Source organism: Podarcis filfolensis (genome assembly GCF_964270895.1).
Source record: "Podarcis filfolensis genome assembly, chromosome: 3".
Lineage (NCBI taxonomy): Eukaryota > Metazoa > Chordata > Lepidosauria > Squamata > Lacertidae > Podarcis > Podarcis filfolensis.
In genome coordinates this window covers 24,823,762-24,846,472 of record NC_139606.1, presented here as the reverse complement: position 1 = coordinate 24,846,472, position 22,711 = coordinate 24,823,762, and positions in this window count along the sequence as shown.

Below are 22,711 nucleotides of genomic sequence, written 5' to 3'. Positions count from 1 at the left end.
TTTATCACATGCAAAATGGAATCAGTCAAATATTATTATTATTTTGAAACAGCCTCTGGGCAGATTTATGATCTGGTCACAAAAATCAATGTCAATGACAACCCCCCAAAAGAGAAAATCTATGTATGTTTATTTCAGAAAATTACAATGGATAGCAGAGTGAAGAGATGACATTTGGACAGAGGTTAAAAGAAAACTTGCCCAGATCAGAGAACGTCTGTTATCTCCTGAAAATTGCATATTGTTATTGATGTTGCAACTTTTGACTCCTAACAAACCATATTTGGAGATAATTGCATAATGAGGTGCAATTATTTAGATTGTTCACATCAGCTTTGTCACAATTACGTTATGAGAGCTAATGCCAAGCCTATCATGTCATCGTAATTTAGATATTACTAAAGATAAAACCTTCAATATTGAGGTGGAGAACGTCATTGTCATTTCAAGAGAGGAACAGAACAAGTCTGGCAGTTTAAAGAAAAATAAAGATACTTAGTTCCATTTTTTGTGTTTGTCTAGGTACCCATTGCCACCACAAATATATCCATTGTCACTTCTGTAGTACATAGTTCAGTGTTTGCTATACACACCCCAATCTCCAAGCGGTGTAGAGTTCCAGGGTTTTCAGGTGTTTACAACAACTGTTAAGTTGTGGGTGAACATATCAGACAACACAGTGATTCTTCAACAGCTTTTGTTTATTCACAGGCCAGAACAGAACTGAACTGAAGGGTTCAGCCAGCCTGCTTATATAGAGCTCCACTACAGCACACCAGTAACAACTTTCTGTAACTATCCAATCACTGAACGTCACTTTCAATTCCTTATTTGCATATGTGGACCTGAGTGAAAACTATCTACAGTATTCCCCTGCTGGCCCAGGGTGAGAACTTCAGTACATAACAACAACCTTCCCAACGTCTGTGCTACTGAGTCTCAAACTTTGGGACTGTTGAAATACATAGAACACAAAATTAATCAATTCGAGTCACAAATTGTGTCTATTAGACCGATTTTTTAAATTAAAAAAGTAATATGGTCTAAAGTCATTTCTGGGGCCCCTCCAGGATTAGGGGCCCTGAGGCTTAAGCTTAAGTTGTTGCAGAGTAGATCTGCCCCTGCACTCACTCCGAAGGAACAGGTTCATAGCCTGGAAGCACTCCTGGATTGCAACTTGTCAGTGGAGTCTCAAGTGGCTTCTGTAGCTAGAACTACTTGCATTCAGCTTAAGCTTGTTCACCGTGACCTCATGGATTGGGATAGTCTGGCCTCCGTTGTCCATGCTCTAGTGATCTGGGCCAGCCTAACTGCACCAGATGGGACGCGGGTGGCGCTGTGGGTTAAACCCCAGAGCCTAGGACTTGCTGATCAGAAGGTCAGCGGTTTGAATCCCCGCGACGGGGGTGAGCTCCCGTTGCTTGGTCCCTGCTCCTGCCAACCTAGCAGTTCGAAAGCACATCAAAGTGCAAGTAGATAAATAGGTACCGCTCCAGCGGGAAGGTAAACGGCGTTTCTGTGCACTGCTCTGGTTCGCCAGAAGCGGCTTAGTCATGCTGGCCACATGACCCAGAAGCTGTACGCCAACTCCCTCGGCCAATAAAGCAAGATGAGTGCTGCAACCCCAGAGTCAGCCACGACTGGACCTAATGGTCAGGGGTCGCTTTACTTTTACCTTTAACTGCACCAGAGACCCCCGTTTGCAAGCAATTGCATTTCCATACAATAAATGAATTTCCAACTAGGATTGACTCGCAGTACACCTACTGAAATTAATGACCCTAACTTAATCAGGTTCATTCATTTCAATGCATCTCCTCTGCCTAGAACTAGCATTGGACCCAAGTTTTGTTCGCAGTGTCCCAGCTATTGTAGAAGAAAATGTCTCTTTTTAATGGCATTCCTTTAAATATTACAATGTTTGCGGTACTTTCCATCCTACTTTTGAGCGTTAAGAAAACAACTCTGAAGTACATGGCGTTTTCTTTGGGGAGGGGGGTGGCGAATTTTTTTTAGGATGGTTAGCTCCATGCACAGTGCATAACAATGTCGCAGGAGCTTAATATAACCTGTCAGTGATGCATTTCTTAAAACAATTTGGAGAGACAACTAGAGGGCAGGGTATGTATGACTCTAGCTGCCTTCAGTCTGAGCAATGTACCAGCTTAGGGTAGAAGAGGGAGGGGCTGTGTGCTTACCAGGGAAAAAGAAGATGGTTTGTGATTTTAAGGGTAGTTGATACACATGGCGACTGGGGCACGTGCACAGAATTCAGAGAGCCTTGACAGTAGGTAGTTCTGAGCCTATTACAGGTCAAGCTAACTAATAATAATACAGTGGTACCTCGGGTTAAGTACTTAATTCATTGCGGAGGTCCGTTCTTAACCTGAAACTGTTCTTAACCTGAAGCTCCACTTTAGCTAATGGGGCCTCCTGCTGCCGCTGCACCTCCTGAGCAATATTTCTGTTCTCATCCTGAACCAAAGTTCTTAACCTGAAGCGCTATTTCTGGGTTAGAGGAGTCTGTAACCTGAAGTGTATGTAACCTGGAGCGTATGTAACCTGAGGTACCACTGTAATAATAATAATAATAATAATAATAATAATAATAATAATAATAATAATAATTTATTTGTACCCCGCCCATCTGGCTGGGCTTCCCCAGCCACTCTGGGCGGCTTCCAACAAAGATTAAAAATACATTAAAATGTCACACATTAAAAACTTCCCTGAACAGGGCTGCCTTCAGGTGTCTTCTAAATGTCAGGAAGTTGTTTATCTCTTTGACATCTGATGGGAGGGCGTTCCACAGGGCAGGTGCCACTACCGAATAGGCCCTCTGCCTGGTTCCCTGTAGCTTTGCTTCTCACAGTGAGGGAACCGCCAGAAGGCCCTCGGCGCTGGACCTCAGTGTCCGGGCAGAATGATGGGGATGGAGATGCTCCTTCAGGTATACTGAGCTGAGGCCGTTTAGGGCTTTAAAAGTCAACATCAACACTTTGAATTCTAATTCTAATTTTGTCCCCTACCTCCTCTCTGTACTGGCAAAACTAAGGGGGTGGGGGGAGGCTGACAGACCATGCAACCCCTCCTGGACTAGAAGCAAGTAAGAAGATGGGGAGACTGCTTGAGGGGGTGACTGAAGCTGTGGGGAGGACACTTCCCCATTCACGATAATGTCTACTGTGTGCTATGATTACCTTGTCTTCAGAATAAAGCTTCTTGTAAGCTGCTTTTGATTTATTCACCAGCCTGTTGTGTTTCTCTATGGACCTGTGACCTTTACACACCAGAGGTAGCCGGGCGATTGTTTACTTGACTGAGATGAAACTGAGAGTAGCCCAGAGACCCAGATACTTGACAGAGCTCCTTGAGCAGCTCTCCGTTCAACAGCTTTAATCAAGTCAGAGGTTGAAATAAGTTCAGGGTTTGTTATTCCAGAATCAACAGCTAAGCAAACAGTTCCACAGGTGCTCAGATATGATGCATAGGAATATGCTGCACTGAGGCAACGTAGTGGGTTGAGTACGTGCTTTGAATGCAGAAGGTCCCAGGCTTCTCCATTCCCAGCATCTCCAGTTGAAAGGAACAGGTGGCAGATGAGGGGGAAGACTTTTGCCTGAGATCCTGCACTACTTCTGCCGGTTAGAGTAGGCAGAACTGGGTTAGATGGGTGAACAGCCTGACCTGTTCTCTTTGTGACAATGCACAAAAATGTGCAGTTCTTTGGCAGTCACATTTAGGTTTGGGGTGACTTTTCCCAAAGCACTCTGATTTAAATTTAAGAATAGGTTTTGTGTTTGTCTATTTCCTCAGAGAAGGACTGAGGGGCAGATTAACTGGGCTAGATATATTGGAAATAAAATGATTAGTTCACATGAGATAAAGAAGCCGTAAAGAATCTGCTTGATCATGTAAATATGACATGCAGTTGTGTGATGCTCTTAATTAACAACAACTCCAAAGCCCCATCAGGGATTAGGCTAAAATGAAAAATACCAGCATTGTTGCTTTTAATTGTAACTACCAAATACGATATTGCCATGTTGTGAGTTCAACATTTACTTTTTCGTGCTCTCATTCTCTTCTGTTTACATGGTGTGTGAAATTACCAAGCCCCTCCCCAAAAGGATAAATGAAATGGAGTAATACTGGTGGCTTAGGGCAAAACTGGGGGAGGGGCTCAAGGACACTGGGTGGCGTTGGCCAATCCCTTATCTGCTGGATCTTTTCCCATCAATAGCCCACAAACTTCTTTGTCTCAGACCTCATGAACCTATTATTTATTTATTGATTATTATTATTATTATTATTATTATTATTATTATTATTATTAGCACTTGGAATATTCAAAGATAATTCCTAGGGAGGGCTCATTTCATTTCAATGGAGGCCAGAGGTTAGGCCAGTAACAGTTTCAAAATATTGTCTGCTTACTCAGGCAAATCACTCTGAGAGTCCCTCAACAAACCCTCCAAAATTTCTCTGATGAAAATAGGAACATCCGTTGATGTTGTTGTTGTTGTTGTTGTACTATTTATACCCTGGAACATTTCACAGGCTGCTTCATAACACACACACACACCCCTACCTGATGAGATTTTGGGTGCCATTATTGGTTGCAGTATCTACCTTCATGCATAGGACTTGTTGGGCATCTGAATCAAATGATGGACATTGCAGACATCTGTTTCTGAAAGCAGGTTGCATTTATTGCGCACATACCAGTCAAATTTAAGCATTTTGCAGTTCCACTGATTTCAGTAGAACTGTTAGTGTGTGCTAACTTGAATGCTGCAGTCAAGTTGTGACTGGAGAAGTTGTTAAATTGTTACATGTTTTATATTAAAAGGCCAAATGTCCACTTCCTAAGACCAATATATTTTTGCTAATTTGTTCTCTTGCGGCAGCACATGTCTCCACTGAATACAACAAAACACCATCAGTAACTATGCTGACCAGCATCCAGGCACATTGTAGACAGAGAGTATAAAAGCGAAAGATTCCAAGAGGAATCTCACATACTTGCCTAAGTACACAAAGAGCATGAGAAATTTGCAAGGCTTGGAGAAGAAATTAATGGGACCATATCAAGATGTGCACACAAAGACCATATCCCACTGTTTGTACATGTGCTCATAAACAATGGGAAAAATGCCAACTGAAATCATTCACATGCAGGTATTCCTTGCTTACAGAGTTGGGTAGATCATACCTATTTCAGATCACAATTAGGAAGGGAAATCAGTATGGAAACTTGTGCTACACATAATTTTCGGGGGGGGGAATGCATTATTTTTTTAACAAAATGTAGTGCTTGCAATAACCATATAACAGATGCAATTTTTGATGTAACAGGAGTAGTGGCTACAGGCACAAGCCACTAAAATTGTAATAAAAAGGAGCAGTAACATGTCCTGTTTTCTAATTAAGTGATAATAGTACTATTGAACTATTTTATGAGGCAATCATCCCATTCCCAAGTGGATAAACTATGAGGCTGAGAGCCAAGTGCTTTATCTCAAGCATGGCACTAGATTATTGCCTCGTAAAACAATGTAGCATTACTATCATGGCGATTATGTGGCTAGAATTAGTGTCGCTGGATCTTTTGGGACACATTAGATGTTTGCATCATCTAGGGGAAGTCTGATCACAATTACGTGCCACTCAGTTTTCATATGGGTGCCTGAACATTTGTACATATTAGATAGATGGAGTGACACAATGAAGATTGAAACAGGAGAACATGAACCATGTAGGCAGTTATCAAAGCTCTTTTTTTGGAAAGCTAAGGGAGAATCTCCTCATCTTAGTTACCTCACATTGTACATTACAGAGTGACATCAACAAAAAAGGGCATGTCCCTGACACCAAGCCATCTACAAGTTACATTTTGTTTGTTTGTTTGTTTACTTCTTACATTTATGCCCCACCGTTATCTCCAAGGGGCAAAATGTGGTGTTCTCCTGCTCCTTATTTAATCCCCACAACAACCCTGTGAGGTAGGTTAGACTGAGAGGCAGCGACTGGCCCAAGTGTTGACATTTCTATTCCACCTTAAGGAACAGGCATGTGGAATTGTTGTGTGTCACATGTCTGTTTACATTCCAGCACAGCTTGCTGGGAACTTCCATTTGTATATAGCTTTTGCTGTTCTCTCTGAGATGACATGAGAGAGAGGTAACATGTTTCTTTGTTCTGATTTATGTTTAAGAAATCTGTAGCTGTAGCATGACTTACGCCTCACGCCTACTTCTGTGTGCACAGTACACTCTGCGAATTGCGTGCCCTGGCTTTTGAAGTTTGGGTTGCTGATTTACGTCAGTGCACGGGCCGATAGAAGGAGACGTCCGAGCTGGGCTTGCCAGCTGGCCTCCCAGCCCTCCGCATGCCGACACCAAGGTCGCCCACTGTACTTTATGGCCAAGTGGCGATTTGCTGCCTTGACTGGACTTAACCGTTCAGGGGTATTTTGTCCATCACTTTAAGCCTACACCATTAAACAAAAGGGAGGGGAGAGGGCAGGCGAGACTAATCAAAGCTGAATATCAGTAAGTTTAGGCTGCAGTTTCATACACATCAGGAAGTAAGGCTCATTGAACTCCATGGGACTTTTGGGTAGACCGACATGGATAGGCTTGTGCTGTCAGTAACAGTTTGCTGTGCAAATCAAAGTTGATCTGGAAAGCAATTAGTTCATCACAAACTAATTATGATGAAACAGAGGTTCACTCCCCTTCCCCATTTATTTTATAATTATTTATTTTTAGATAATGATTTTAGATAACACAAAAAGCATATGAAGTGTTAAGGAAAGTGACACTGGGTTTTGTTTTCAGGACAGAAGTTTTCAGCACAGAAACAGAGGGGAGGGCAGGCAGGGAAGGAAGGAAGGAAGGAAGGAAGGAAGGAAGGAAGGAAAAAGAGAAGGAAGGACAGCATTAAGCTTCTTTTCCACATGTATAATTTTCAAACTGCTTGATCCCAGTCTCTTTTTGTTCTTTTTTAAAAAAAAATCTTTATTAATTTAAATTACACACATATACAAAGAATTTACAAAGAATTTACAATCTCATACTACAAAAAGAAAATTAAAGAAAAAACAATTAAGAAAAAAGAAAAGAAGAAAGTACAGAAAAAAGAAAGAAGAAAAAAGCAGATTTACGTGCATAAAAAAACCCTTAATCTTCCTAATTAATACTTAAATAAACTCGTAAATAAAAAAGACTTCTGACAAAACGAGTCTTCCAATCATTCTCATTGTACTGTTTATACTGTCATGTGTTTTTGCAGTTTTATATTCTTTAAGATTGTTCTCTTTTTGTTCATTCTAGTGTTCTTCACATCTCATCAATATTATTCAGATCTATTTGCTTGATTCACATTAAGGTTTGGCTACACATGCTGTCTATATTGAGAGGCAGGTCTCGTATCCTTTTCTCTTTCCCTTCTCTATAAAAGATCCCTGTGAACAGCTAGACTCGATCAGGCAATGTTTCCTGACATTGCTCTGTTCAGGTAGATGAGGCTTGTGGGGGGCAGGAAAGTGTTTTGTTGTTGTTTTTAAGTCTCTGTTTAGCAGGCACCATTACAACAGACCTTTAAAAGCATAGTCTGCACATACACTGTGCTTTTTAATTGCCAAGTCTGCTTTAATAGCAACATAACAGCTCCCTTCTCTTTCTACCTAGCAGTAAGAAATCCTTGTAACAAAACAAAGATTGATTTTTTGGGGTAAGAACAGCTGGAGAAAGGCAAATATTTGGAGCCTACTTTGGGGGTGGGGAGAATGAGCATCTGTTTCAGCACAGTTTTAGCCAACACTCTGCAGAAAAAGCACCAAGTACATTTTAAATTGATTTTTTAATGTTTCTAGATATTTCAGATATCCTAAATTGTTTCTATATTTTTTTTAAATGAATTGTATTGCCTTGCTACTTTGTTGTTTGCTGCCCTGGGCTTCTTTAAGTTAATAATAATAATAATAATAATAATAATAATAATAATACTGCAAAACTAATTGACAGACTAGCAAAGGAGACTGAACTCTCAGGGCATCAAGGAGAATAGAGGTTTAAAAAGAAAAGACATTTCTAATTTTTAAAAAGTCCTGCAACCATTCATTAACTGTGAACTATAACGACTGTATATACCCAGGTTGCCATAGTCAGCCATGGGGACAGAAACATTATTTCCACTTGCTGTGCAGACAATTTAGTTTTCCCTGGGAAAAGAGTGGAGTGGAGTTTGGAATAGTGGAGATGGTTTGTTTGTTTAGATTTTTAAGCAAGTACTGAAATGTTGCTGGATTTTCATTTAATAGTGCCCTACTTGTATCAACCTAGACAGCATCTTAAAAAGCAGAGATATCACCTTGCCAACAAAGGTCCATATAGTGAAAACTATGGTTTTCCCAGTAGTGATGTATGGAAGTGAGAGCTGGACCATAAAGAAGGCTGATCGCCGAAGAATTGATGCTTTTGAATTATGGTGCTGGAGGAGACTCTTGAGAGTCCCATGGACTGCAAGAAGATCAAACCTATCCATTCTTAAGGAAATCAGCCCTGAGTGCTCACTGGAAGGACAGATCCTGAAGCTGAGGCTCCAATACTTTGGCCACCTCATGAGAAGAGAAGACTCCCTGGAAAAGACCCTGATGTTGGGAAAGATCGCACAAGGAGAAGGGGATGACAGAAGACGAGATGGTTGGACAGTGTTCTCGAAGCTACCAGCATGAGTTTGACCAAACTGTGGGAGGCAGTGGAAGACAGGAGTGCCTGGTGTGCTCTGGTCCATGGGGTCACGAAGAGTCGGACACAACTAAATAACTAAACAACAACAACTTGTATCAAACACTGACCCTACATGAAGACCACCATGACCACAACTCTTCTTCATTTCAAGGAATCACAATATTGATATATTGATCTGACCAGGTTCTGGAGCAATTGTGAGGGGCGGGGGGTGGTGAAGAAAAAACTGCTATTCCAATCAGGTGAAACTGGTGTATCATATGAGATCATTCCAAAGGACATACAAACGCTCCCTAGAAAACATGGTTGGCATCCATCTGTCTCAGAAGACAATGCAAGAGTACACCTTCATGGATGAAGTCAAACTGTTGGAGAGTTACAGCACCTGCTGTGATTGTAGAGATAAGGGAGAGACATGTTTTGTTGCAGCTGGGGCAGATGAAGGTGTCCAGTTGTGCAGATGCACTGTGGCATTCAGGGAGGGATTTAGGTTTGATGAGGCCCTAAGCTGAAGGTAATGGGGCCCTTTATATGTCCTGCTGTCCTTTGTCAACAACAAATTGTCGCTGTTTTTTGTGTTGAATATATGCTATATGGTAATTTATGGACCTAATAGGTATCTAAAGCCATTTGCACATAACAAAACATGTACCGTACTTTATCAATGTAATTGTTGAACTGAAATACAATTAAGAAGTATATTAATAGTGAAATACAATTAAGAAGAAGTATATTAATAGTGAAATAATTATTAAGCTCTAACTTAAAATGATTTTTTTATTCATAACAAACTTAATAATGCAAACACATTGGCATTTGGCAATAACAAAAGTTCCTTTAGAAACACAATTTACAAAGACTCACAATCTAGTCTCTAGAAACTTGCTATAACATGAAATAATAATAGGTGTAAATATATGATGCAAACTACTAATAATTATAAACAGCAGAATGTAGGCACCATATATATTTTATATGATATTTTAGGGAGCAGGCTAGCAGGTGGGGTCCATTATTTATATCATAGGCGCCTACACAACACAAAACACTATTGCTGTATGTAGGTTTTATTTTATTTGTTCTTTATCTTATATTCTGGAAATGTGCATCCAGGGTTTTTTCCTTAATTTTTTTTTGGGGGGGGGGCCAAGAGAGTGGGGCCCTAAGCTATAGCTTGTTTAGCTTATACGTAAATCCGGCACTGGTGGCATTTATTCTTTCTGCACACCTCCCAGTGCTGTGGATACATGACCTGACGGATTGTCTGCAAGGGATTCCCACAGTGGGGTTGATGTCGCCAGCCTTTATGTCATATTTGAAGACATCTTTGTAACAGAGAGTTGGTCTGCCAATGGACCTAGTGCCTGAAGCCAGTTCCCTGTAGAGCACGTTCTTGAGGATGCAGATGTGTTTTGAAGTGTTGCCACAGGAGAAGAAAGGAAGCTGCTTCAAGACTGGCTTGGAATATAGGATCAAAAGCTACTCCTCCATCTATATTACATCATCCTTAGAGCATCCACTGTTCTTGAGACCAGGTTAAAAACAAACGGCAAAAGGACAGGGAGTTCATTTCCCCCCGTACAGTACCTTAAGCTCTAATTACAGAACCAGGCAACCCGAAAGTCTCCTATTGTGCTTCTTAAACTTTTCCAAACATTTCATGTCATCTTACGTTCTCGGAAACCAAATTCAGAATCTTTATATAGCTTATAAATTGGTAAGAATAGCATGCTTTTTTTCCTTTTATTTTCTTTACATAAATGCCCTCTTTCCTGACTTTTATATTTCTTCTGTCCTTCATCTTTACAAGAATTTGCTTTAAAGATCGGCAGCCTCAGAGCAGAGAAATAAATGCAGATTGGAACAATGTTTATGACAGCATCAGGAACCACCATTTGTGTGAGATTTCTTGCGTTATCCAACAGAAAAATAGGCCAATAAAATGTGCGCAACAGCATAAGAAGCTTATAAAAATATTCTGTATTTTTGCAGTTAATGTTTACCTTCCAGAACCTTATTTGGAAGGACTTGGGATAGAAATGTACTGAGAAACCTGTCCCTGAAAATGAGAGATGGGCAAATCTATCAATGCCAGTTTCTCATTTTTTTCAAACTTAAATTCAGTTCTTCAGGTCAGTTTGTGATTTTTTTTAAGAAGAGTTCTTATGAAAATTAATCAGCATTTCAGTGGAAAATTTCTCCTAATATACACATTTTTGGATGCAATATTACCCAATATACGGTAAGTATTTTTGCACCACAATTTTCCTTTAAACAATTTTTTTATATTATTTTCACCAACATATGCATTTTTATGCACACTTTACCCTAGCATATGCATTTTTGTACACATTCCATGACCGTATACACTGCACTGCACTGCAACATTTGGAGAAGTGCACATTTTGAAGGATGGCTGTGTTTCGCTTCTCATACTCCTGTGGAAAGTACAGATTAGGGAGTTCTGCTTTTAAATGTGAGCTGAACCAAATTTCCTACCCATCACTACTGACCATGAATGAATCAGTGTTTGAAGAGGGGGCACCCAAAAAGCCATCTAGTCCAACTCTCTATACAGTGGTACCTCAGGTTACATACACTTCAGGTTACAGACTCCGCTAACCCAGAAATAGTGCTTCAGGTTAAGAACTTTGCTTCAGAATGAGAACAGAAATTGTGCGGTGGCGGCACAGTGGCAGCAGGAGGCCCCATTAGCTAAAGTAGGTGCTTCAGGTTAAGAAAAGTTTCAGGTTAAGAACGGACCTCCGGAACGAATTAAGTACTTAACCCGAGGTACTGTAGCACCCTGCTTGTGGTTAACGCTTAGCTGGAATGAAATATTCAACGCAGCAATAGAGAAATTAAAATAATAATTTATTTGTCAGACAAATAAATGATAGACACAGTGGTATAAGGTTACCAAAGCTCTGCCCACTCCAGCCCTGAAGAAGGTGTCGGCATGGGGCCCGACAAATCTGCATGGACAAGTTCAAAGGGTTTACTGGTTCTCCTCTCTGACCTGGGGTATGAGCATGTTGTGACCTTTGATTGCTTACAGGCTTGACAATCTAGGTATTTGTCACATGCTTTGAACCTGCACCCAATGGTGTTGCCTGTGGCCTTCTTCACATATGACCACCCTACGTGCCCAAATCTCCTGTGCCATAAGTGGATGCAATCATTGTGTGGTGGGACATTAGCACACTGCCCTTGGGCGTCGTCAATGGACTCTCCACTAGCCCCATTTTCAATGGGCATCTCCACCAGAAAGAGCGTGCCTCTTCTCTGGACACTGTAGATCTTCTTCCCATCCAAGTTTGCCAGCAAGCTGGACTCTCGAAGCAGCCGTCCCTCCTGGCTCTTGGCTTCTCTCTCCAGCATCTCCTGGCAGGAGATCACAGCAACACGACGCTGGCAGCCTTCTCCCTTCTCACACTTGTCAGGAAACACGTACTTCCATAACCTTTGCGTAAATAAAACCCCTGCGTCCAGTCACGCTTCCCTTGCGCAGCTCTGTTCAGAAGCTGACCTGGCAGGAGAGCAGAGTCGCAGCGGTCCTGGGTCCGTGTGAGATGAGGGATAAATCAAGTCCAGAGACAGTTCGGTTCTTATCTCTAGAAGCGTTTATTTACAAGCCATAAAACAGTCACACTCCATCGGAGCTTTCTTGCATTTTCTCCCGTGCTTCCAAAAGCACACACGCAGCCTCTGTGCCGAGCGGCTGCTCAGTGAGAAGTGAGAGCGAGTCTGAAGGCAGTCACACGCTGTGAGTCACTGCTCTGCGACAAGCTCCTCCTCCTCCTCCTCCCAGATTCAGGACACCACGGAGTTCTGACCCTGTCAGTTCCAAACTCCACAGGCACATGTGTATGATGTACCTATTGAGTTCCATGTATTCAAGAACCCATTCAAATCAGAGCTGACAGTTGCCATATACACTGTGTGTATAGATATGCCCTCAATACAAAAGTGAATTAGGAAGCTCCTCTGTATGTGAAACTCTGTGTGAACCTGTAGCTTCAGGGCTCCTTTGTGCATGAGATGTTTTCCCACACTGAAACTGTTTCAAAGCTCTGGACCATGGGTAGGCAAACTAAGGCCCGGGGGCCAGATCCGGCCCAATCGCCTCTCAATCCGGCCAGCAGACGGTCTGGGAAGCAGCGTGTTTTACTTGAGTAGAATGTGCACTCTTATTTAAAATGCATCTCTGGGTTATTTGTGGGGTCTGCCTGGTGTTTTTACATGAGTAGAATGTGTCCTTTTATTTAAAATGCATCTCTGGGTTATTTGTGGGGCATAGGAATTTGTTCATCATTTTTCCCCCAAAGTATAGTCCGGCCCCCTACAGGGTCTGAGGGACAGTGGTGAAAAAAGTTTGCTGACCCTTGCTCTGGACTGTAGTGCATCTCTTGTAATACGAATCTTCATGGACATTTAAATGAGCAAAACTATCCTTGCTAAGGATTAAATGAGTCGTTTTGAAAGGGAGATGGATGAAAACCCCATCCATTTTTCATGCCCCCATATTTTTGGGATCCCTTTCCCACCTACTCATTTCATCCTTGATTTGTTCAATTGTTCCCCCTTAGCAAGCTGCAGAAGCCTGATTGTTTGCATTTCTTTTAATTGTTGGTTATTGTTTCTTGAAATGAAGTAAGTTTATTAAATTGTAGCTCACTGGTGTAATTTGAGTTTGGAGTTGTTTATCTGTGTTCGTATTGTTTGGATACTTCCTCCCCCGGAATAAAAAAAATGCAATTTGTATTTATTTAGAGAACTGAGAGAGGTATCATTGTTTCATCATAGCCTGTGCTTGCTCTTAAAAGTTGAATGATGGAAGGAAAAAGGTGGACACTGAGATTTCTTTCTTTTCCTCCTCACCAGATGGTGCCAGGGCTTTTTTTTCAGCTCAGTCATGCCATTTCCCTATCCCCAAAAGGCCTTGTTTGTGGTTTCCCCCCTTGCTTCACTGCCTCTCAGTTGATTTCAGGTCCCAGTTCAGACCTCCAAAGCCTTAAATGGCCCGTTTCCAGGTATCCTAATCCCTCTCATATAAAGCTATCTGCTCAGTTAGATATGTAATCTGTGAAGGCCAAGTTCTATATATTCCTACATGATCCAGTGTGCAGCAGGTAACTATGCAAGTCAGGGCCTTCTTGGTGGTGGTACCTCCAGAAAAAGGAGGCCCATCTGGCTTCTTCACTAATGAGATTCAGACAGCAGTGCTATAGGTGGGGTGGCCAGCAATTAATTGTCTTAATGCCCTTGTTCTATTCTGTTGTTTTGTTGCTGCTGGAGCTGTGATGGAATTTGTAGTTACATTTTTATACATCTTATTTTTATATAGATGCTAAGGTGACTTGAAGAATCTTTGGGATGGAAAAGCATCAGAGACAACCTTCTGCTGGCTGAATTCCTACCACACTGGTCCAGATACGCTGGCCAGCACATGTGAGAATTGCATTCTGGCTCCACTTACTCTTAATGACAACCAGTATTGCCTGTTTCTGCAAACAGGCAAGGTTTACGATCAAGTCTGGCTCTTTTACTGTCAAAACTGATGCTGTTGCTATTGTTAGCTTTGGAAGCACAATAAAATGATCTTACTAGTATTCTGTTCACAACACAACTTGTTAATCAGCGGCTAATCATACTGAAATAATGAATGCTAATTGCAATTAGGCAAATGTAATTATACTACAGTACAATATATTAGAGAATGAGATCAATACTTTCCCCAGTGGATACCAACCCCTGGAGGTGTGTAAGCTCCCGAAATTTCAATAAACAGTAATCCCAATAAACGCAAGTCGTCAGTGACTGATACCCCAATCGTAAAGTTTCACTAACTTGGGCACGTCATCCCACACTTCTACTATTATTTGAGTTTATTTTACGACACACATACACACATTAAACATAAAATTAATAATACATAACCAACACTAAAACTTACAAAAAACAGAGAAACACAACTAAAACATTGTTACTTACAAAAAATTATACAAACAAATGAACATCAATAGATGTACCATACTTCATTTCTTATTTTCTTCCAATTGACTTCCTTCATCCTCAACATGGTTCTCTTTTCATTTTTGGTAAACTGTTTCCTTCTTAATTCCTTCTTACCTCTTTTTCTTTGACTTACATACCTTAATTTATTTTGCAGAAGTTAATCGAAACAAGTCCAAGTATTAATTTGAGGGCACTGCTTTTGAAGATATTCTCTATATTTTTCCCAGTCTTTTTGAGATTTTTGAAATTTTTGGATGATCAAAAATTTCAAAAATTCACCCCACAATTCTAAACAGACTTCTTTTTCTGAACATAATTGGTATTTTAGCTACCAACACTTTTGCAATATTATTTGATGTGTGGTCTAAACCACTAAGCCTAGAGCTGGCCGGTTGGAAGGTCAGTGGTTCAAATCCCCATAACGGGGTGAGCTCCTGTTGCTCGGTCCCCTGCCAACCTAGCAGTTCAAAAGCATACCAAAAAGTGCAAGTAGATTAAAAGGTACCGCTCTGGCGGGAAGCTAAATGGCGTTTCCGTGCACTGCTCTGGTTTCTCCAGAAGCAGCTTAGTCATGCTGGCCACATGACCCAGAAAAACTGTCTGTGGACAAATGCCAGCTCCCTCGGCCTGTAAAGCGAGATGAGCGCCGCAACCCCAGAGTCGTTCGCGACTGGACTTAACTGTCAGGGGTCCTTTACCTCCCCCCCCCAGCCTAATAATTCTGCCTAGGTATTATCTAGTCTAGGAACGTTTGCCTTATGTTTCTGCAAAACTAAATATCTTTACTTGGTTTAGAAAGAATTCAAGGCATAATACTTGCTTTCATTCTGATCATTTTCATGCTTTCAGATCTTGAGGTATCTTATGAAACGTGCAAAATGCTGCATAATATCATTTTTATTCTAACTCTAAATAAGCTTTAAATAAACATGTGGTTGATACAGTCTGTTACCTAGTTTACTAAAGTTTTTAGGTTCAAATACCCATTACACTAAACAAAGGAATGGCTGTCTCTACAATTGTGTGAGTGTTTGTGTGGAAGACTGTATACTTGTTGATTTGTTGCATTGTTGGCTCGGGAGACAATGGGAGAGAGCGCCTTCGGGGGAGAAGTCAAACTGTTGCAGAGTTACAGCTCCAGCTGTGGCTGTAGAGACCATTATAAGAGGAGACATGTTTTGTTGCAGCTGGGGCAGATGAAGGCGTCCGGTTGTGCTGATGCAGGTATACAATGGTGTTTCATCTTTCTGTGCTCCTCCCCGGGTTAATGTTGCCAGCCTTCATGCCTCATTTGCAGACATATTTGTAACACAGAATTGGTATGCCAACAGGCCTGGTGCCCGTAGAGAACCTCCTTGGGGATCCAGCCATCTTCCATTCTGTGGACATAACTAAGCCAGCACAGACATTGTTGAGACAGAAGTGTGAACACGCTGGGAATTGCTGCATGCTTAACATGCAAGCCTGGTAGACCTTAATCTTGTTATTGTACATTATCACCACATTCTCCCATATCCTTTTGGAGAGGAAAAGCATTGCCATAGGTGCCTTGCCGATATGATTGTCCAGCTTAGTGTCAATAGAGAGAGTGCTAGAGACGGTGGAGAGGGTGGAGCCCAAGTAGACAATAAAAAAAATTATTATTATTATTTATTATTTATTATTTATACCCTGCCCATCTGGCTGGGTTTCTCTAGCCACTCTGCACGGCTCCCAACAGAACATTAAAAACACAATAAAAGATCAAACATTAAAAACTTCCCTAAACAGGGCTGCTTTCAGATGTCTTCTGAATGTCAGATACTTGTTTTGTTTCCTTGACATCTGATGGGAGGGCTTTCCACAGGGCGGGTGCCACTACCAAGAAGGCCCTCTGCCTGGTTCCCTGTAACCTCACTTCTCACAGTGAGGGAACTGCCAGAAGGTCCTCAGAGCTGGACCTTCGTGTCCGGGCTTAACGATGGGGGACCGAGGCCGTTTAGGGCTTTAAAGGTCAGCACCAAATCATCTACCACCTCAAGCATGTGGAGTGCTAGCGATGTCCTGATCTTGGTAGTGTCAGGCTGTTGGCAAGGCTGATTTATTGATTTGTACAGCTCAACTATTTGTGTACACAGATTGTACATTCATTGAATGTAGTGTTTGAACACTCTTTGACCCGCTTCTTAATTAAGTAAAGGTATGTATGACTATTTGTAATAGAACACCTTCTGTAGTAATTGATGTTAATGGTTTAGAAGTTCATGAAGCTCTTCTCCAAGTAGTTACAAAAATCTAAAGAGTCCTTTTATGCTGAATATATGGAGTGCCCCATATATAAAGGGTAGGATCAGGCATAGTAATATTACTTTTTGCTAGAAATTAACTGAATATGATGTAAACTAAAAAACAAAAACAAAGGGAAAGTATCTTTCTTATCCATCTGAACCCCCCCCCCACTTTCCTTCTTCATTGTGACCCAAAAATGTCCTTGCTGCCTTCATCAGGAATTGTGACACGGTTTGCAGCTTTCAGAATCAGATCCTATCCTCTGGGTACCAGAATGAGATGTTTTATCTTGAGCATCCTGGTTCATTACCATTAGCAGAGCAGCGACTGCTCGGCTGCCAGGTATCTGGAGACAACAGCACTGACAATATCCCGAAATAAATGCTGCTTAAGCAGAATCACATCTTCTTTACATACTCTGATTACTATACGTACCTGAAGATGTCTTTACAGTAGCACAAATCCTGACAAGTTACGTGGCACAAAAGTTGTTTCACAGTGGGATATCGTTTGGTGTTTGCTTCTAGAAGTGGAATAGGACCCTTAAGTGAAAATAGGGTCAACATCATAGCTCTCTTATCATGTCAGAATTATGACAGCATTCCAGCGGAAAGTTCTCTCTGTTTCTCTCTGTTTGTTTGTCATCGTCCCCCATCCCATGAGTCATCAGAATCAGGCATACCGAAAGATGCAGGGAGTCAGAGCAGATCACAGGCTACTTATGAGATAGTGTTACTGGAACCTCACATTCCACAATACAGTGGTACCTCGGGTTAAGAACTTAATTTGTTCTGGAGGTCCGTTCTTAACCTGAAACTGTTCTTAACCTGAGGTACCACTTTAGCTAATGGGGCCTCCCACTGCTACTGCACTGCCATTGTGAGATTTCTGTTCTCATCCTGAAGCAAAGTTCTTAACCCGAGGTACTATTTTTGGATTAGCGGAGTCTGTAACCTGAAGCGTCTGTAACCTGAAGCGTCTGTAACCTGAGGTACCACTGTAAATTGAAACCACATTTCATTTAATTGATTCTCATTTTGCTTTCTATGTAAACCAAAGGTCTTTCTGCAAACTTACCCACATGACAATTAAATGCAATCTATGTGATTGAGGAAATGGGAACACCCTTCTCTCTATGTGCAGGGCAGCATATGACATTGGCACAACATGCATATGGTTGTACATCCTTAAGTCCAGTTTGTGCGAACCTCTTTGAATGAACTCATATGCATGAATGGGTGAGCTTATCCACATATCTGCCTTTAGAGAGAGAGAGAGCCACATCATGTGCTCCTTTGTACATTCAGTAGGCGGAGTTACCTCCTAATTCACAATGCATAGTGGATCCCTGGGCTCATGCAGTAGTATCTTATCATTCAGTAACATTCCTCCCCCTTCAAGTATAGTCCTTGTGTCATTGAGCACAGCGTGCTGTGCCACTGAAAACATGGCAGGCGAGGATAGACCTCATTCACTCCTGGCAGGCTTAAGGTGCAACTGCCTGCAAACCAAGCTAGATTAGCACTGGCATCACCTTGGCAAAGTTGTCGCTGTGAAGGTGAGGCAGATGAGAGGGCACGTTGGCCAGGTCCGGCCTTGTTTGTTGCAGGCACATTTTCTTAACTAGGGTTGCTTCTCATCAAGTCAAGTTCCACTCCAGAAGTTTTGTCCTCCAGTTTAAAGCAGGGATGGTGAATCTGTGGCTTTCCAGATATTCTTGGGTTACAACTCCCATCATGTCTGACCATTGGCCATGCTGATGGGAGGTGGAACCCAACAGAATATGGAAAGCCACAGGTTCCCCTGTCTCTGTCTTGAAGGATTCTCTGGTGAAACTGTGTTGCTGTGTAACTTCTACATGCTAATCCTCAATCTGGATATCTCTTGGCTGTGAAATGAAAATTCTGTGGGTCTAAACACTTCTATTTTCTCCCATTACTGCTGATAATATAAATCCTTGATTAGTGTCAAATGGATCTTACATTAGAAGCTAATTGTACATTCTGCTTTATAGGATACTCTGATGTGTAAGGAATTTACATAATTAAACATCTTGACTACATTAATGGGAAGTAGCTGCAGAAGTATCTCACAAGCAAGAAGAAGGAGAAGCAGAAAAGAAATCTGCAGAATCCACACAGCTCAGGAATTAAAGGAGTTTCTATGTCAGAGCAACTTATTCTCTGTGCCGATCAGATGGAAATCTCAGCCGCTATTTTTAGTCACCTTTTTTCCTCCCCAAAGGCTAACTTACACAAAACACAAATACTCCATTCCAGCCATTGCTTGTTCAGTACAGGATTTCTGAGAAGAGCTCAGCCCTTGGGGATTTTCTCTTACCTCCGGTGGGGTTAATCTGCTGGGTGCTGTCGACAATGTTCTGCTGTTTGCTGAAGAATGTTGCTGCTACATACAGAGTGCATTGCAAAGTTGTTTGGGCTTTGAAAAGAATGCATCCTGAAACCTGCATTTCTAATCTTATCTCTGGGACCATCAGAGTCATACCATCACAGGCATCATTTACATTACTTAGCTTTGACTCCAAAATTCACAGTTGGGCAATGCTTTTATTGGGGCTAACTCACATGTCATGAAGTTGTGGCAAGCAGTGGAGGCCTCCATCTCTCCTTGCCTCACCTGCCTGCCTAGCCTGCCTGCTTAGAACAGGTCCAGCAAGGCAGGGGGCTGTTTTTTTACATGATGTGTTTACATTGTACAACTTAGCAGAAAGGAGGATGGGGTCAAATCTAGAATTAGTTGGTTCTGGGTTCACCTATCATTAGGTGCTGCTCTGCCTACTCTTGGTCTCTATGCATTCTGTTCCACCTGTCCCAATGAGACAAGCTTTCAAGTCTTTCAGAATTCTTCTTTGGGAAGAGTGTAACACAAATCAGAGGTGAGGAGGATAATGAAGAAAAAAATGAAGAACCAGGCAGAGGGCCTTCTTGGTAGTGGCGCCCACCCTCTGAAACGCCCTCCTGCCAAATGTCTAGGAAATAAACAATTGCTGACTTTTAGAAGACATCTGAAGGCAGCCCTGTTTAGGGAGGTTTTTTAATGTTTGATCTTTTATCATGTTTTTAATATTCTGTTGTGAGCCACCCAGAGTGGCTGGGGAAACCCAGCCAGATGGGCAGGGTATTAATAAATTTTTATTATTATATTATTAAACTTTAAAAATACTAAAAGCATATAAAAAGTAGACTGGATGTTGTAATTTTGAAGTCAACTTGCAGACTCTGTTCTAAAATGGAGATTGCAGGCTGACTAAGTCCCTTGCAGATGATGCAGATATCAGGATGCATCCCTAGAATTCCAGGTTCATGAAGTAATGGATACTACCTATCTCTGGGGAATTAGAGCCTGGCTTGTAACCCAGTCCTGTCCCTAATCTTAAATGAGACACACAGATTTCTGGGGCAGGCAGAGAGCAGAGCTCAGAGTATCCATCAGTTGAAATTCAACTGAGTGCATGACCTACAGTTTAATTTGAGACAGAAACTTGAAAAAGATATAGAAAGGAAATGTACTGTAATGCAACAGATTTTAGCCTCACTGCTATATGAACATTAAAACTGCTTTTCTGCAGTAAAAAAATATTGTCATACTGCGAACTAAGAGTTCCTAGCTGCAGTTACGTGCAATCAGCCCAAAACATAGACAAAGATACAGGTGTTCACCCAAAAAATAATAAAAACATATCCACTCTATTTTTACAAAGTAAAAATACAAAGTAACTATTACAAAGTCATACTACTGTTGCTAACTTTCTGCCCGCAACCAATCCTCATAAGCTGCTTTAACAAACAGTCTAAGGTTGGATGCGGTGAGGAAACTTTCCACATAATAAGGAAAGTTAATATGAATGGTTTTATAGGTGCCATTTAATTTTTATATGGAGATGTTGCAAAAAGCAAGATCCCCTGTTGATGTGTTGGCAAAAAATATATGATATATAAAAGCAAGCAGGGCCCCAATCCTGCAGGTGTTGCTACCACTGCTGTCTCTTCCTTCCCTTGCCCAGTAACTAGACTTGGGGCACTGATATCAGCAGTGGGCATTCCTGGATCCCCAGTGGAACACTATCAATCCCAAAATTCATAGGAAGGGGGGGGACAACACAAAATTCTCCTGGGGCCCTGGGAATTCCTGCCTCCACTGGCTTTGCTGCCCCATTCTCAGAGATAACTTTTTGGGCACTGGTAGAGACAGCAGCAGCAGAGGCAATGGAGCTCTTGCCATAGCTGTCAACATTTCCCTTTTTAAAAGGAAAATTCCCTTATTCTGAATAGGATTCCTCACAAGAAAAGGAAAAAGTTGACAGCTATGGCTCTTGCAAGTGCTCAGATTGGATTCCTGCAGAAGCTTCCGCCATTTGGGATGTTGGTGTATCCCTCATTTCCTATGAAGTGAAATTTAAAAGTGAATCTTGCAGTTTTATGCACCTGAGAAATCTCCGAGGAATTTCAGAGTAAGCCAAGAGCATTTCAGAAAGGCCAGTGACTTTACTGCAACACCCTAGCTACTAAGGTGACCTGCATGTGCGTTGCCAAAGCATCACCGGGTATTTCAGATCTGCACCCAAGACCTAGAGTCCAGAGCAGAGTTCAGTAAAGGCTCTTGAGATAGCAATTAGATTGAAAAAGCTGCCTTCAAATATTGACCTAATGTATTTAGTTGCTTTGATCTTCAGTATTAGATGGGGCCAAGGCTTCATATATTCATGGGTTAATGCTTTAAGTAGTTCACAGTTTGACCTTTCGTGACCGCAAAGCCAGAGAAGTAACTTAAGTTTACTGGCTTAAGTTGCAGGTGTGAAACCATTGCAAACCATTCTATTTGATCTACAGGAAACCAATCGTTTTTTGGGAAAAGGTCATTAGTTGTTAGAAATAAGCAAAAGCAGCTCACATTTTGCTTTTTTCTCAGAAATAAAATGCCTATCTCGCATACTATTGATTTTCATCAGGTATGAGAAGCTGGCAGGTATGCATATTTTACCATGGTGAAAAAGACCAAGAGTAGTCGACAAAAACACTGGAGTTTAGAATCTTCACAGTGTTGTGCTTTGACTGGGCCTAGAAGTCTGGTGTCAACTCAGTGATGAGGAATGAACAGTCCAATGAATGTTCAGTCAGTATGAGTCACCAAAGCATATTTATGGATTCAGAGCTCTATTGCCTCATTCTGTCTCTTGATCCCTGCTGAGTCAGCTGCAATAACATGCCCTGGCTATCTTCACTGGTGTCTCCACAGCCCAGCAGAGTGGGCCGCCTCCATTCTCTTCAGAAGTTTTTTATGGTGGCATTGCAAATAAGGTCTTGCCTTTAGAATCCCTGCTTATTACCACCAAATCTAGCCTTTGTTTCACAAACCATTATTTCTTTTCACTATTATACAGAAGAAGAATATCTAGGTAATTGCATGATGTGAAGGCAGGGCAAAATTTATAATGAAGTGTGTGATTCATTCATCTCTTTCTTTGGGCGACCACCTTCATTATCTAAGAAGCCCATCATTTCTGACCATTGCTCATTCTTCTTCCTCTGTCAAGATTAGGATGGATGGATCCGTCTGTTTTATAGTTCCCTCATTTTCACATATTTCCCATATTAAATTCAGCTCTCCACTTTTCTACAGCAATCTGTGAATTTAGTTTCTTTTAAAAT